At 38.7% G+C, this 18,816-nt stretch overlaps 1 protein-coding gene across 9 annotated transcripts in view; it reads right to left on the bottom strand.

Moving 5' to 3' along the window:
* Window positions 1-17,792, bottom strand: part of acvr1bb (activin A receptor type 1Bb) — a 31,763-nt gene extending 13,971 nt beyond the window's left edge. For 4 of the 9 annotated variants that reach the window (XM_058777995.1, XM_058778000.1, XM_058777999.1 and 1 more), the window contains exon 1: window positions 15,647-15,779. The gene's annotated coding sequence lies outside the window, so the exon portion shown is untranslated. Of the gene's footprint in view, window positions 1-1,145; window positions 1,771-15,646; window positions 15,786-17,544 lie in introns of those variants that run through there. The other 5 variants (XR_009271621.1, XM_058777997.1, XM_058777996.1 and 2 more) reach the window with 5 other exon arrangements.
* Between the last annotated feature and the right edge of the window lie 1,024 nt (window positions 17,793-18,816).

Genomic DNA, 18,816 nt, shown 5'->3' with positions numbered 1-18,816 from the left:
ATTAACATTCTTAACTTTTGAGTTAAATGAATCCAGGAGAAGATCAACAGAGTCTGCAGAAATGCTTGGTGTTAAAAGATATAGCCTTCATAAATAGCACACTAGTGTTCTCGTTAATGCATCTGTTTCTGACAGAGACAGATCTAGATTCAGTGGTAACAGAGATCAATATATCAAAGAAAATACAGAAGAGATCAGATAGTGCTTCATCCTTAATAACAACGGATGAAATGTTTATACCTCTACTGATGAGTAAATCTAGAGTGTGTCCACGATTGTGTGTGGGTCCATGCACATGCTGAACCAGGTCAAAAGTGTTTAAAACTGTTATAATTTCTGCATTATCTATGTGAATATTAAAATCCCCTGCAATAGCAAAACAGTCAAACTCTGAGGAAATCATTGATAACAGTTCTGTGAACTCTTCAACAAAGGCTGGAGAGTATTTTGGAGGCCTGTAAATAATGATAAACAGAATGCGTGGAGCACCTTTTAGCACAATACCTAGATATTCAAAATACACGTACTGACCAAATGACACTTGCTTGCATTGATAAACATTTTTAAATAGAGCAGCTACACCTCCACCTCTCCTAACAGTCCTGCAGACACTTGTAAAGTTAAAGTTAGGAGGGGCTGTTTCATTTAGGTCTGTTGCACTGCAGCTGTCTTCAAGCCATGTTTCAATTAGAAACATAAAATCCAGGTTGTTTGTGGTTATTAAATAATTGATCAGAAATGATTTATTTTTTAGTGAGCGAATGTTTAAAAATGCTAACTTGATGGAATTACATTTTGTCTTTACAGCAATCTTAGATTGATTCATTACTGGGTTCGATTCCCAGGGAAAGCAAGAGCTGATAAAAATGTAAAAACTGTAACTTGAATGCAATGTAAGTCGCTTTGGATAAAAGCGTCTGCTAAATGCATAAATGTAAATGTAAATTACAGGCTGCAGATTAGATGGGTCAGCCGTACGGCTTGAGAAGGCCCTAGACTTTCTATCACGTGATAAAACAGAAATAGGGAAAGCTACAAGCACTGGGTTCCCGCTTGTTCTGTAAACATTTGTGAATGTTGCTGCTAATATAGCGGGACCCGACACATCACTGAGAGCTGTTATCAGTTGTTTTTGGTTCACCTACAGCCGATGGAGGAGGGTTTGGGCCTGGCGTTGTGGCAGCGGTCGGAGAGCTCTCACAGGAGGAGGAGGGAGAGCTGGGCCTGCAGTCTTTGGTGGTTGTGAGGCCCGCCTTTTTTAGTTGATATCTGGGGACTTGCAGCGAAAGAGTGGGAGAGTTTGATCCCAGCATACACCAGTTCCTCCATTTTCTGTGAGAAGCTTAGAAGTTGAGATGCTGGAGAGAGGGATAGTGTGTCTGGTGAGATGAGCTCTGGCTCTGGTGTTTCCGGTGGCTGTGATATGTTGTCCTGGATGTTTTCCAGAAAGTCGTCCTTGAGTGCTGAGTCTTGGAGCTGTTGTAATATTTCACAATCTGTTTGTGATGAGCTCTATGGGCAGGGCTCAGCCGGGATAGTTTCCATGAGGAGAGCTTGTTTTGGCTGCGTGGCATTATCAGTGTCCTTGTGGGATGTGTCAACCACATGATGACTCTGAAGCTGATATGAAGTCCTGTGGTCACTCATACTCTGTCCAGGTGTGTGTGTGCCATTTAGGCCGAGTGGATTGGCACACACCACTGAAGGATGACGGAGGGAGAAATAGATATGGTCCTTTAGCACTCATAAACTGTGGGTAATAGTGTGCAGCTGCAGAAAATAGCTTGTGTTACATATTTCTTGAAGAAACCAAAATATAAACAAATATATGTATAAACCAATATAGTGAATATCATCAAAAGGCTAAATGAAGACATTAGCTATATCACACTATAATTTTGTCCCAGTACAGAATCTAAGACTGCCAAGTATCAGCATTATCATCATACATTTTAAAGCATTTAAATTTATTATAAATAAATCATTTTAAAGTATTATGCTTTTAAAGATCATTAGAGAACACAATGAATTAATTCTTTCCTAGACAGGCATATTGATCAACATATTAACAGACAGATGGATGCACTTTACTGAACCTTGAGGGGAAATGCAGAGCTCTTAAACTAGTCTGCATGACCAAGCCTGTCAGCCTTTTATATGCAGAAAACATTAAGGGCCTTTTTTACAGCAGGTTAAGAAGAAACCTTTACAGCAATAAAGAAAACCCCCTGGCTATGAGTTACCCCATATCAAACCAGACATGGACAAAGACACACTGTATTTCTATATGATGCAGAGAGAAAGAGTCAGACAGACATGTATAAGAGAAAAGGGGTCACTGTTCGGTCATATCCTTATTTTGTCCCTTCTTTACAAAGAACTGAGATTTAACCCACACAACACCCAACCATTATCATAACCTGCGCTCAGAGGTTATTGTTACTCAAAACCATATCATCACTCAAAAGGAAAGCTTCAATCTGCAGACTACACGCCTTCCTTCTGTCCGGACATTAACATGTCATTTCATACTGAGAGCAACCATTTACTTAATTTTCCACTGTACTTACAGTGAACTGAGAGCTAAATACAACAGGTAAACCGATCATTAATAACAAACAAACAATACTAAACATTTGGAGGAACTTACACCTTTGTTAAAGGCAGGGTAAGCGATTTTTCAAAAATGTTTTAGAAAACCGGGTCGGGGCCGAGCACCAAAAAAAACTTGTAGCCAATCAGCAGTAAGGGGCGTGTCTACTCATGATGTGGAGGAGAGAGCGTTCAGTGAACAGCCGAGCCGAGTGACAGAAAGATAGAGATGGCGGATAAAAAACAAAAGAGGAAATCATCTGCGGAACGATAAGGCAAGAAGAGATAACTCAAGGAGCAGAAGGTTCTTGAGTTCTGACATTTTCCGCTGGCTCTGATGTCTCTGTAGTGGTTCAATAAAAGATATAATTTGTTTTGGGTAAATCTATGAAGGTAAATTGACGTCAAAAAGATTTGCATGCGCAGGGTAAGATTTGTGAAAGTGTACATACGATAGCAAGCGTAAATTAATTTTGCATTTGCAAGAAAAGAGTTGTAAAAGTGCAAATTGCATTTCAAGCGTAAGAAAAAAAGATTTGCAGCCTTTTACTGTTTTTTGTAAGTGTATATCATGTATTGTGAAACTGCAACTTCATGCTAAGGCAAAATAAATATGATCTGTATTCTTCTGACTTTCATTTTTCCGCGCTTACACTTTTGGCACTGTTGTTTCGCCCAAATACAGCCAAAAGTATTGCAAGCCTGTGCACAGTGTTTTGCAAGTGAAAACAACCTTATCAAGAACTGCAAAACGGATTGAATGCATAAAACCAATATGTGTGTGTAGAAAAAAATCATTGCAACTGTCTAAATGACTTCTTGTGTGCATAGAGCAAAATGTTCCCCAAATAACCCGCTATGTACGTCTGCGTCTTTGCACTTGCAGTTTTGGCACGATTCTCTTGGGACCTTCTTCTTTCAGCCAATCAAATGAGGCTCTTGCTGACTCTCGATTTACTCTTATCTGATTGGTTCAATAAACACTCCAGACGTGAGAACACATCTTTATTTTAATTTGACTCAGCGTCATTCTTATTGTGGGGATGGTATTTTTAATGCACAGATACATATTAAAAAATCTATTAATAATTAATAATACAATAAAATAAAATAATAAAACAAAAAAAGCATGATCCTTTATAAGCTGTGTAGGCTACCATTAGGCTGACTACCATGTATGTGTTCATTCTGAATTTCGAGCTAATATTAGGAAATTACATTTCTGTGTATTCACTCTATTTATCCTAATCATCCTCCTCTTCAGCAGACCATATGATATTAGTTTGTAATCTTGATGCTACTGAAAGTATCTGCACTACTATGCATAATTTCACCATGTCTCCTGATCAGGGTTGATGCCAGATTTTTGTTTTTCCTTTAACATGTATTTAAAGGAGATTTTACTGTACTAAATATTTACCCCTAAATCATGCATTTACCATCTGTAATGCTATGTGAAACCACTAGATGGATGTATAACCATATACAAATATCAACATTACTGTGTATTTCATGGTTTCTGGGAATATTTGATTCAGACATAGTTATTTTGCATTTGGTTTTTCATTTAGATGCATATATTTAGAATTTATTAAAGACTATATTTTGTCAAAGTAGTTGTAGTTTTTTAAATGTTGATTTGGTTTGAAGTGTCAGTTTTTGCATTACAGTCAAATCTGGAGACAAATCGCTATTAAACATTTTGATTGTAAAGTTTAACATAATTTGTAGGCAGATTATCTAAAATATTAAATTTCAATGCAATGTCGAACCAATCCAATAATGTTCACTCTAGCTTGAAAATCAGTATATGAGCACATGGTAGTCAGCCTAACGGTACACAGCTTCTAAGGAACATGCTTTTTGTTTTATTATTTTATTTTATTGTATTTATTTATTTTTTAATATGTATCTGTGCATTAAAAATACCATCCCCGCAATAAGAATGACGCTGAGTCAAATTAAAATAAAGATGTGTTCTCACATCTGGAGTGTTTATTGAACCAATCAGATAAGAGTAAATCGAGAGTCAGCAAGAGCCTCATTTGATTGGCTGAAAGAAGAAGGTCCCGAGAGAATCGTGCCAAAACTGCAAGCGCAAAGACACAGACATACATAGCGGGTTATTTGGGGAACATTTTGCTCTATGCACGCAAGTCATTTAGACAGTTGCAACGATTTTTTTCTACACACACATATTGGTTTTATGCAGTCAATCCGTTTTGCAGTTCTTGATAAGGTTGTTTTCACTTGCAAAACACTGTGCACAGGCTTGCAATACTTTTGGCTGTATTTGGGCGAAACAACAGTGCCAAAAGTGTAAGCGCGGAAAAATGAAAGTCAGAAGAATACAGATCATATTTATTTTGCCTTAGCATGAAGTTGCAGTTTCACAATACATGATATACACTTACAAAAAACAGTAAAAGGCTGCAAATCTTTTTTTCTTACGCTTGAAATGCAATTTGCACTTTTACAACTCTTTTCTTGCAAATGCAAAATTAATTTACGCTTGCTATCGTATGTACACTTTCACAAATCTTACCCTGCGCATGCAAATCTTTTTGACGTCATTTTACCTTCATATAAATCGAACAGGTAATCTTTGGTCTTTATTCTATTGTTCTATTAATATGTTAAAATGAAAATGAAAACAGGCAATGTTTGATATAATATTTCATTTCATTGTAATGCATGTACGTTAACCTTACGTCACCAGACTATTCGCCTAATCTTCTCGGTACTTTAGACCACGATGGAAACGCAGACAGCAACAGGTCTGGGGGGGAAAAAAAGTTCCTGGGACATACTGTTCCAGGTAATTTCGGTGGAAAAGCGGCTTATGTTTCACAGAACTAATTGTTGCCTGGGTTGCGTAGGCTATGTATATGTAGGGCGGATCTATCAAAATAGGGGTGAGACCCTTTTGGGGTATAGGGGCGTGTTTGTTTTGGTGATTTCAAATATCAACATTGGCTTCCAGAAATCGCTTACCCTGCCTTTAATGTGCAACAGGTCAACCAACATAGATTATATAAGCTAGGGCTGGGCGATATATCACTTACAAGCTAGGCAATATAATGGAAGATAATGAATGCGATATTGCGTAGCTTGTCACTGATCTACGGCTCTGTGTATTAAATGTCGCTCCATTTGAAAACAGGTGATGGAGATTTACCGCTAATCAAGGAACCGGCTTTACTGATGAGATGTGCATGCATATCGCATGAGATATATCGCCCAGCCCTAATATAAGCTATTTTGAGGGTAAAAAAAAATCAGACTGAGGCTCAAACAAACAAGTTTAAATAAAACAGTCCGCCGGGATCCAAATAAAGCCATTTTAGTTCACTGTATCTGTATTTGTTTACTGTAACTGATACTGTGATCATGTAAATTATAAGCCTCTCATATTACTTCCTAGATAGTAAAACAAAAAAAACACAAAATTACAAACGTGCACAAAAACAAGGAAAAGTATACAGCAAATGTTCAGAAGAAACATAATTAAATCCTATTGAATGTGTCAAATATGACAATTTGTGTGTATGTGTATGAACGCTTTTAACTGTGTCGCTCAACAACCATATTCAGACTAGAGGTCTTCACGGGTCCAAAAATTTGTACCGAACCCGAAAAAAGACCCGTAAATGTGCTGCACCGAGCCGACCCGGACCCGTATTTTATCTGAAAGTGGGACCCGAACCCGTGCAGACCCGAGAAATGCCTTAAATGTACTACCCGGACCCGACCATTATTCGAAAGTTGGACCCGAACCCGGCCGGAAGACACAGACCCGACTGCACCCGAACGGCACATATTGCACAGCAAACTGCTATTAAGTCAATAACAAGTTGCGAGAGAAAAAATAAAATAAAATCCCTTACTACTGTCAGTAGCCTTCTCCCTGACTGTGATGCATACAATCCTCCTAGCCAATACATTTCCATCCATGTTAGCTCGTTCCTCTCTATTGCAGACTGAAAGAGCCTTCTTAATCCACTGATTATTGCTTTAAAAATCTACTTGCTGTCACGGTCAGTGACGGATGACTAATGCAACGTCGCAGTTTTTGTTTTTTTCATCTCAAGTCAACTTCGACTGTTGCATTTATGCAACAATAACGATACTTATTGTTGGTTGTAATAAAGACTCGGAGCTATTCTTTTTTAGCAAAAAACGTGCAGAACAAGAAGTGCGTTACACTTTACTGCGTGCGTGTTCAATAACAGGTACGTCTCTTCTTCAGTTTTGTTTCAGCTTGTTTTTTTTTTCCAAATCACTCATGAAGGAATCCATGATCACCGTCCGCTTGCAGTAGGCTACATTAACTCCGCCCGCGCTCTGCTTCTGGCGGCTCGAGGTAACGCAAGTTTTTTTTTTTTCCTTTCATCTTATTTCCCGCTCACAATTTTCTCATCCTAATTTTACAAACTGCAAGTTACAAAACACACGCATGCTGACTGACACTGAACACTGGCGGGTGCGGTGTTCTCCGATCGACTCGGGTATTACACACAATGTTAAACAGACCCGGGACCCGAAGTAATAGATTGGGACCCGACCCCCGGCTGACCATTTAAAATATAGACCTGAACCCATACGGGTCCCGGGTCCTCCATGAAGACCTCTAATTCAGACTCATATAAACTTAAATATATTGCATTATTTTGATCACACAAGTTCATTTTAGTTTTTCTGAAGTTTTTATCCAAATCTACAGTCACATGAAGAAAAAAAACGAAAAAATAAAAACATTCAAGATGGCGGCACGTGCACACGCTGCAGCTTCTCTCTCTCCTGACAGAACGGTGTTTTTGTGTTTTTTATCTTGTGAGTCGCAGTGTTTTTGTACGTCTTCATCACGTCTATCTGTCTTAAAGCGCATACAGTCGTGAGTTTCTGCTCGACGTCGGCAGAACCACATTTTTACAGTTAAACTTAGTGCACACTGAAGAGCTGCGGGACCTCGGTCTGCTCCGGAGGCCAGCACCATCACCGACCCCCACTACTGCATCTCGCCCACAGCAGAGGCGCCACAAGCGGTGCGAGAGGAAGCAGAAGAGGGGTAAGCGCGGAGGTATCTGGGCTAGGCTAGCGGCTAACCCACACAAGCCAGCTATCCCCACCATCGCACTGGCCAACTTGCGCTCTTTGGACAATAAACTGGACTACATCCAACTACTACGCTCAACTCAGAGGACTGTAAGAGACTGTTGTGTTTTTGTTTTCACGGAAACATGGCTCAGCAACAGCTTGCCGGACTGCGGCATTCAGCTCGACCAGCTATCATGCTATCGAGCGGACAGAGTTCTCGTAGAGGGAGGTAAGACCCACGGCGGCGGGCTTTGTGTTTACATTAATGACGCGTGGTGCCGCGATGCTGTTGTGGTCTGCAAACACTGCTCACCACTGGTGGAGTTTATGATTATTATGTGCCGGCCGTTCTATCTACCGAGGGAATATACAGCCATACTGCTCGCTGCTGTATACATCCTTCCCAACTCCAACAACAACAGGAGTGAGGCACTGAATGAACTGTACCAGCACATCAGTGAGCAGCAGACAGCCCACCCAGATGCTTTTCTCATCTTGGCTGGGGATTTCAATCACGTAGACCTAAAGAGTGTGTTCCCAAAAATACACCTACATGTAGACTTTCCAACACGGGGAAACAACACTCTGGACTTTGTTTACACCACCCAGAGAGGAGCTTACAAGGCCCTTCACCACAGCACCACTGCACAGAAGACTCCACCTCCTCCCGGTGAGCAAGTGATGACTCACCCTCAGCAGGATCAATGCATGCAAAGCCCCGGGTCCTGACAACATTCCTGGGCATGTACTGACAGACTGTGCATTGGAACTCACCGATGTTTTCACAGACATCTTCAACATCTCGCTAAGTCAGGCTGTTGTCCCCACATGCTTCAAGGCTACCACCATCATTCCAGTCCCGAAGTCATCATCTCCATCCTGCTTCAATGACTACCGTCCAGTCGCACTTACTCCTATCCTCATGAAGTGCTTTGAACGACTAGTCATGCACCACATCAAGTCTGTCCTCCCCCCCCTCCCTGGACCCCTTTCAGTTTGCATATCGATCCAACCGCTCGACCGATGATGCAATCGCCACTGCCCTCACACATCTGGACAAAAAAGACTTGTATGTCAGAATGCTGTTCATAGACTTCAGTTCAGCATTCAACACAATCATCCCTCAACAGCTCACTCACAAATTGGTCCAGCTAGGGCTCAATACCTCTCTGTGCAACTGGCTGTTGGACTTTCTGACTGGGAGACATCAGGCAGTACGGGTTGGCAGTAACACATCCAGCACCATCACACTGAACACAGGGGCCCCCCAAGGATGTGTGCTGAGCCCCCTCCTCTTCACTCTGCTGACCCACAACTGCACACCGTCACACAACTCCAACCTTTTCATTACGTTTGCAGACGACACGACTGTGGTGGGTCTCATTAGCAACAGATATGAGACAAACTACAGGTGCGAGGTGAGCCGCCTGGCCAGGTGGTGCAGTGACAACAATCTTTCTCTGAATGTGGAGAAAACGAAGGAGATTGTTGTTGACTTCAGAAGAGTGCACACTCAGCATGCTCCTCTGACCATCAATGGTGCGACTGTGGAGAGAGTGAGCAGCACCAAGTTCTTGGGTGTGCACATCACAGAGGACTTCTCCTGGACTAACAACACTGCAGCACTGGCCAAGAAAGCACAGCAGCATATCTACTTCCTAAGCAAACTGAGAAGAGCCAGAGTCCTGGCCCCCATCATGTGCACCTTCTACAGAGGCACCATTGAGAGCATTCTGACTAGCTGCATCACTGTGTGGTATGGCGCTTGCAACGCGTCCTGCCGCAAGTCACTTCAATGCATAGTGAGAGCAGCTGAGAAGATCGTTGGTTTCTCTCTCTCCTCCCTCCAGGACATCTACAGCACCCATCTCACCCACAAAGCCCTCTGAATTGCAGGTGATCCCACCCACCCGACACACAGCTTCTTCAGTCTGCTGCCATCAGGGAGGAGACTGTGGAGTCTCCAGGCCAGGACCAGCAGACTGAAGGACAGCTTCATCCATCAGGCTGTCAGGAAGCTGAACTCCCTCCCAACCTTGCCCCCCTCCCATCTTTTACCCCACGCACCACTGAACTCTGACCCTCCGATCTTTTTTTACAATGTCCTTATTTGTATATCTGTATAGTTTGTATTTACATATATTGAAACTGTATTTATCTGTACTTTTACGTCTAGTTTTGTTTAGTTTATTTAACGAGTTTGCACTCTATCTGCCATGTGCCTTACGCCACTTTATCTATCTTTTTTTTACAGTGTCCTTATTTGTATATCTGTATAGTTTGTATGTACATATATTGAAACTGTATTTATCTGTATTTTTAAGTCAACTGTTAGTGTTTAGTGTTGACTTTTTAAGACCTTTTTAAGACCTGCACAAATAAAATTAGGGTTAGGGCAATGTCTATAGTACCATATTAAACTGTAAAAGGACTGTAAAAAGCATAATTTACAAGTTTTCACAAAAACAAAAAGTTTTGTAAAATGATAAACTTTACATTTCAGCCTTTAAACCATTTTTAAGAAAATGGATAAATCAAAAGCATTTATAATATTGATTTCAACAATTATCATCAATAAATTATTATATAAATTAAATAACATGAATTAGGGGTGAGTGAAATTGGCAAAAAAATTATATCTTGATATTTTGTGGGATTTTATCGATAATGATAATTAGATGATATTTTGCTGAGTGTGTTATTGTGCTGGTATCTTAAAGATTACCATGGACAGCTGACTCCTGAATTTCTTTGATATTCTTCTTATTCTGTGTGGTCAGTTCACAGCAGTGACAGAAATGAGTCTTTTCCAACGAGCCATTTTTTCTAAAAGTGTGCATAATCTTTTGAGTCAAATTCTTGCATTTGGGCTGTTACCAAGCAAATGAAATCAGTATCAACAAAATGTATCTTTGCAATGCATCTGAAGTGGCATTTAGATGTATTTGCACACTCTTTAATGCAGCTCTGAGGGACATAGAATGCTAACCTGCGCAGTTACAAATGCATAAATGATGTTTGAAACATAAAACTTTGAAAACTGATCGTTTAAAATTATTTAAAAAAATGAATATACTTTAAATGTGAAATTCAAACGGCCAATAGGTGGCAGTAAGTCAGCGTTAATAAGGGAGTTACTGCGATTGAACCGAATCAAAAACGTTTGATTCATTCAGGAACGAAACCCTGTCATGTTGCTCAGAGTAGAGGTCTGCGCGGGACTGTTTTTTAAGTCCCGCTCCCGCGATATATTTACTCTTTGTTCACCCGCTGTCCGCTTTGAATAATTTTCTTCCCGATCCGACCATTCCCGTTAAATTTAGATCTCGTTTCCAGAATCACACATTTAAATTTCCTCTACTGAAAGAAAGACAGATAGGCTAACAAATAAAAGTGTAGTCTGCACAAAATTGTTTTTGTTATTTTATTCGTCGTCAAGAGTCTTTTATTGACAGCAAAATGTTAAACCAATTTTGTGTCTTAAGACACGAAATTGGTTTAACATTTTGCTGCCAACACAGTACGAAAAAAAAAGGTGTCACAGAGAAAATAAAAATGTACAAAAATTGTATTCCTTATTTTTATTCGTCTTGTCAGGATACAATTCGTTTAACCTTTACAACACAATAGGAACAAGTGTCGCAGAGGGGGAAAAAATGTAGGTTGTACAAAAACGGCCTATTATAATTTTATTCGTCTTGTCAAAATACTAAATTCGTTTAACATCTTGCTGTAAACACAGTAGCCTAGGAAAAGTGTCGCGGAAGAAAAATAAATAAATTCGACATCTGTCATTTAAAATTATAGGCTAAGCAAAATATAAACAAAACTGAGTTGAGCGTTCTTCAAGGACAGCACATCCACACTTTGCTCCATCTTTATTCTGCTCTGTCACTCATCGACAACCTGCCTGTTCTGTCTGCGGGCAGTATATTCACTGCTACAGCCTGCTCTGAGCATCCTTATACGTATGCTGCGCACAGACACTTGCAAATAAAACGAAGCACTGGTTCATGCGTGCAGGGCATGCGAGTGCAGGCTGTACCGGTGCTTGAATAAAGCACAGATATGTTGTTCTGAAAAGACGTCGGGAACGGGATATTGTTAGACCGCCCGCTCCCGTTCAAATTGCACCAGAGTTACCGACCGCAACCGCGTTTTATTCGGGAATTAAATCCGGCGTCGCAAGAAATCTGGTCAGGTCCCGCGGTACAGCCGCGGGAATGCAGACCTCTAGCTCAGAGACGCAAATCAGTGCTGTGGCTATGTTTGGAATTATTTTTGTGGTAGAAATAGAGCAAAAACAGCCAATATGGTGTCTAAAATGTAAGTCTCTTAATATTAACTTCTTGTTTATTGAACTGTTGCATAAAATCAATATCACATTTGTAATCATGCTGATTTTTGGAGAGAGAAAAATGGCACTCTTCATGTGATATTAACAGGGGCGTAAATTTCATCTGACAGTAGGTGGGGACACTAGACGTAACATTTCTCAAGAGCAATTTTTGAAGGGGATACAAATAATACAGCCAAAATTATCAATTTGTACTTGTATAGATATGTGTACACAGCATGTGTACATAGCATGGAGACCGTGTTTAAATATGAGTTCATGGTTCACCACGCGGTCATATTATAATTATTATTTTGCATCATCCATAGTATTTTGACCGCATTACAACCGCATTAAACCCACTGATCTGCCATTTAATATCATATTGAACTAAACCCAACACGTAGGTCTACAATATTAGCCTAATATCAGTTCGTAATACATTCACCAAAAACACGGTCGCTACACGTTTACTATAGTAAAACCATGGTCAATTGTCATAAGTGTTTTAGCAGTTAGTACATATCAGTACCACTGAAGGAGACTGATTAGATTAGACTAATTAGTAATGAATATTTGCAGCCTCTCAGACAAACAACAGCGATTTTTTTTTTTTTTTAAAGAGATTTACATATATTAGTCCGTTTTATTCTAAGCGTATGTAAGATGTTTTTCAAAAAATATGAATGTAAAACGGTCGGCTTTTTCTGTGGTGATTTGCCTTTGTTTACGCTGTGTGCTCCTGAGCGTGACCTAAAACATGGCGGAATCCGACGCGGCGTGATGTAGGTTCCCAAGCTCTATGAAGAATCGCCGACAGCTCTGTCTGATCCGCAAACTACGTTTCACAACAAAACACACGCGAGAAGTGATAAGGAAATAATGCGAGAACCTGCGTGAGTCAGATCGTTGTTCTCGAGCGAGACTGGAAGTATTAAAAAAATATAGCCCGCAAATTGTCTGTGCACTGATTTCCAGCTACAAAAAGAAAAACAGATTATGCAGGAGGGAGATGCAGGGAACAGGGATTGTGTTCTGCAAAGAGTTGTAAATAATAATTTTGAAGTAACTGTTATGATGATGTTGGACAAGCCTCAGATAGGGGGTCCTGTCCCCGTCCCCGGATTTACGCCTATGGACAGTGGTGTAGTGGAGGGTATACGCAGGTATACGGCGTATACCCACTTCTTTATCAGCCGAGATTCTGTATACCCACTTCTAAATCCTGGTGCACGTCCTGCACTAGCCAAATCATGACAGTCCAGCATATGAGTAACTAATACAATCGTATGTGAATAAATGCAAATATTCTCTAAAACATCCAGTAAAGACAGTGATGCGGTCAGGAACGAGACGTAAACACTCTCATGCAGTGTATGTTTCATTTATAGGCTACTCGAAGCCGGATGGCACTCTCGCGCAGAAAGTCCAAATCGGCCTCGTAGAAGTAGCTACTAACTACGAGTCACGACGTGCAAGAATCCAGCTATCGCTGTAGCCAAAGATATCTCTACTGTTGCAAAGCTGAATAAAAGAAACGTTAAGAATGTAAACACATGATTGCAACTATATGGTTTATGTGTGTTTTCAAGTCATCTCCAGGTAATAAAAAGCATCTGATTCTGAATAATGCAGTGCTAATTGATAGCATTTATTACACTTGGCAATAGATAGGCTACTAGGCTACAAAATATATATTCTGCCTTATTCTGTGATAAACATGGGGAAAAAATGTAGTATATAGGCTAAACAAATCATAAAATTGTCATTAGGAAAATACAGGAAAAATATTATAAATTATATAATATTATATAACTATATAATAGTCAAGCAGTGTATTTGATTTCTCAGCCAATTAAAAGCAAGAGGAATAATAATAATAATAATTGTAATAAAACCTGTCAATTAGACAAAAAAGTTATCATATTTGACATTTCTGTCCCCCTCACTTCTGAAATGATTGAGAATCACGATTGTTTTGTTTGTTTCAAATGGAGATCATAATTCTCCCACAATTCTGAACAGACAACTAAACAAAATAACATGCAATTTACTAGAGGTTCTGACAAAATGTCAGTTGCTGCAGTCTATTTATATTTGTTTATTTATTTTAATTATTTATTGCTAAATCTGCACCTCTTCTGTGGATAATATTATTTTCATATGATCCTTACTCAAGCAGCAGAAGTTAAGTGACAGTGTGCAAATATTACAATAGTGAACTAAATATGCAAAACTAGTTTTACATGTCACTGTTTATGACACAGGTCGGTTCATCCTTTGCCGGGTCATTTGAAAAAAAAAAAAAAAATTGGGGGCATATATTAAGAGTATACCCACTTTTCCAGGCACCACTACACCACTGCCTATGGATATTAACTATATGAAATGATATAAATATGGGGCGAATTCCAAACGGCTTTTTTGCGCCCTTGAAGGGCACTTCGGGAAGGGGACGCCATTTGTAGGGGCGTTCCAAACGAAAGTGAACAACTTAATCCCTTCATGAAGGGCCCTTCCAGAAGTCCATTAGTGAAGGGAACATGCCATGGCGAGATCTTGAGATGCATTTTAAAGCAAAGTTGGGGTTTATTTTGATTTTACATACAAACGTAAGTAGAATAAGCTAATTAAATTTTCTTTATTTTTATGTAATACAAAATATTTTCGTCAGTGATAAAAATATGATTTAAGACTGTATTGTTAACAAGTTTAAGCAAGTTTAGTTTGAAAAAGTTTAATAGTAAATAAGACACAGTTAGACAATATTTGAATAAAATAATAACAATAAGAAATATTTATTTGCAACAATTGTTGGAGCGCTGAATGCTGCACGCACGCGCAGCGTTGTCAAGGTAACATTTTGTCCGTCATTCCCTTCACCAAGCGAGTTCCAAACGCTTATATGAGACAGTAATGCCCTACACCCTTTAAAGAACACACTTCAAGGTCTCTGCCCTTCGAAGGAAGTAGGGCATAGGGATGCTCACTTCTGTTTGGAATTCGCCCTAAATGTATTTTAATAGACTGAATCATGCAGTGAAACTCGTACGCGCACTAGTTTAACCCATGGTAACTGATTCATTCACTGCCAGCAGGTGTCGCGTTTGGCTGAAATATTACGGTTTTCCCGGTAAAGACAGAACACAAAGCAGCTCAGCACCGGACTTTGAACTTGAAGCGCTCATGTTTATTTAATGAAATCATAGCCTTTTGAAGTTTAATCGTCACATTCAGCCATGCACTTCTTGTCTTTCCATCTCCAAATTTAAGACCTCTTGAAATCATAATTAAGACTTTCTTGTACAATTTAAGACTCCGCAGAAACCCTGTGAGAGTTACGCAATTTCAATTATCTGTATGTATGTGCTGTACATGTGGCAGAATTGACAATAAAGCAGACTTTGACTTTTTGACTGACTTGATAGCATGCTAGCCCTCAAATTTTGAGTTTCTATCATAAACAGAGACATCCTGCTTTATGTCAGTGAAAAGGCAGAGAATTTATGGAGCCAGTCGTTGTATTAAACGCCAAACGTTCAGTGACCAAAACAAATTAAATAATATAGTACTGACCCACCGATGTAAACAAAACACTGCTGTAATGAACAAACACTTCACCTTCACACGCTCCGTTCAATCCTGATAAAACGATCAAGAGTCGCAGGATTTGCCGTGTGTCCATCCTCACAGGATCCCAAGTATATATCGCTGCAGCCCGGAGACCTCCAAGTGGGAGGATAGACTCCGAGGGGGCACGGGGCACGCGCAATACCCAGACATATACTCATATACAGATACTCAGGGGCGTAGCAAGCTTTTCAAAAGTGCTGGGGATGGATGTTACATTACTTTTTTTCAGGCCCCACAGAAGTTGTAATTGCGTATCTTCCCTACAAAATCTAAAATGTTATTACTAACAGTATATTTCTGCCTCATCATTTGACCGAAATCCACATTTGATCACAGCCAGAAGTCATTATAAACGCTCAATGGTGATTGACAGAGCTGGGTAGTAACAGATGTAATCTGGATTTTGTAGGCTAATCAGATTCCAAAAATTAAGTGCTTGTAATTAGATTAAATTACATTTTAAAATATGCTTAATAAACTGCAGTTATTTTTTTATGGATTACATGATTATATATTATTTACACAATAGCAATAATTTATTCATAATTAATTGATTCTCCCTAATTATCCTTTTTTTTTACCTTTTAAATGTTCCTTTCTAAAATAGTCTACCGCATATACACTCTAAAAGACTAAAGTCTTCCAGTTTTGAGGACATTCACACAGAGATCAGTCATTAGTCAAGTGGATACACAGCATTTGACCATTTCAAACACATTAAAATGCACAAATTCACTAATTTATTAACTTTTTTTGTCATCTGATCCTCTTTCACCTAATATATTTTTATTTGAAGTACCCCTGAGATTTTAAAATAAATATTTTAACAATGAAGTATCACATTTGCATGTTCATGGTTCTCTGACCTTGGTTATGGTCACATGACATGCAGATAAACAAATAAAATATTTCAGTTTTTCAATAAGTATTTTATTTTATTCGTTTTAAAATTATTTTATTATACAATTTTATTTTCATAAACCCCCTGCAGTTCCTTCATAAACCCAGTTTGGGAAACCTTGACGTAATAATGCTTATTATGCCATGGTCTGTCTGAATACTCGATTCTGATTGGCTGGCAGGTGTTGATTAAATTCGTTTAACTGCACAGGCAGTTCCAGGTCAGTTGGCGGCCCATTCAAACCAGCGCAGATTCGGCTACATAAGGAGCTTAAAATATCATCTTGTTGTGATGTTGGATGCAAGAATCTATGTAGTACAGGCTCCAATTTGAAATTTTAACGCATACCTGCTGCCACTCCGACAAAACACCGATGACAGCTGTGTTTAGTCAAGATAAAACGAGAGGACTGGACAGAAACTATCTTCAGAAATGCTCGCGTTTGCAGCGCACACTTCTTATCAGAAAAGGTTAAATAAAGTAGTGTCTTTTGTTGTTATGGATTATGGTTTGTGTTACGTGTCTAAAGATTTCTTATGCATCTCACAACTATGAAATAATGTCTGCGTGCATGTGTGTAAAACAACAAACTGACGATGTATATGCTTAATAATCTGTAATATATATTGTTGTAATTGATAGTGGCTGGACTTTCTAAGAACTTAGTAAGAAAGAATAATCAAATACAGAAAGTTCAAAATTAATTTCTGGAATTTTTATTTCTAGAAAATATTCACATCTTCCTTTAAATGTACTGTATGTAAAGTATTGTAAATTTAACTTACATAATTTACAGGATGTATATATTTTAAAATAACTATTTGGCCATGATAAGTTACATCATCACTTCAAATAATATATCATCACGTTGAATGTTTAACTTTTTGTATTTTGGCCCATGCAGTTCACTCTCACGTAACGTTTAGCTGTAAAAATAGCCTGCTGAAGTTGAAATGTACATCTTCATGACTAGATAGAAACTCACCTGTGTCTCTTTATTACTCGTTAGGTTTCTTTAACGAGTCACTCAATCGGAGGTAACGTTAATCCTGTCAGATCGTCCATCAGCATAGGGTCGGCCAATCTGACTTTGTCCGTTAAAGTTAACTTATTTAAATAACAATAATGGTCCTGCACAGTGAGTGACCTTACATATGCAGGTAAAATCGGATTTTCTCCAGCCATTGTTAAAAAAACAAGGTACACAAACTTCATAGCTAGCGTTAGTGAAGCGGTCAGTGGAATCTTTCTGCCTCCAGCTAAGCCCCGCCCACAGAAAACGTCACATTGTTTACTAACAGAAAAAGGGTCTATATGAAGTTCCCACAAATTAATATCTCGTGGCCATGACAAAACTAAGTGAACCGAAGACGGCCCCTCCAGGGCTCCGTAGCCTACTAATCTTTTTGTATTCGATTTGTTTTCTTTTTATTTATTATACAATTAACAAAAGCAAAAAGGGTCTTTAACACTAGCTTACTCTATTCTTTTTCTATTCTATCTGTTTTCTTTTTATTTATTATATAGGCTAATTTAAAAAAAAAAAATTAAATTAAAAAAAAAAAAAAAAAAAACTTGCTACATGCGTTAAACTAACTGAGACTTGTTATAGCACTTGCATATCATTGCTCTTTTGTTGATTTTGATTGCTTCCATTGTCCTCATTTGTAAGTCACTTTGGATAAAAGCATCTGCTAAATGACTAAATGTAAATGTAAGTAACAAACTGTTTAATTGATAGCAACTGTAATATTATTACTGAAATGTATTTGTATTTAGTTACACTACTTTACTGCATAAAGTACCGTAATATCATTACTGTAACTAGTTACTAGAAACTGCCCAACACTCTGTACAGAAAGAGAACAGATAGATTCAAACTATTCAAACAATAAACACAAATACGTTATCTGGTCCAAGTCAAATAGAAATTAGTTTTATAAAATGATGCATTCATTTCATAATTCACGTCAGACATAAATCGTCAATTAAATATTTCTGTTAGCTTAAAAACATAGACCTAAAGTTAAAAGAAATTAAATGAGGTAAAGTGAGGAATGACAGCAGCGTCCTCTCGTGCTGAACCTCAGTAATGACAGCTGGAGATGTGAATGCAAAACCTCATAAACTCCTTCTCAGGTTCAATTTATTAAGACTTTAATAATCCTACCTGGACACAGATGTTTTTATAATAAGAGTTATAATGTTTCATATAATTGTTGTCGTTCCGGACGGTTTAAGCGGAACCGTTGTGAGC

The sequence above is a fragment of the Onychostoma macrolepis genome, chromosome 06, assembly GCF_012432095.1.
Source record: "Onychostoma macrolepis isolate SWU-2019 chromosome 06, ASM1243209v1, whole genome shotgun sequence".
Taxonomy (NCBI): Eukaryota; Metazoa; Chordata; class Actinopteri; order Cypriniformes; family Cyprinidae; genus Onychostoma; species Onychostoma macrolepis.
This window is presented reverse-complemented; position numbering and strand designations above follow the sequence as displayed.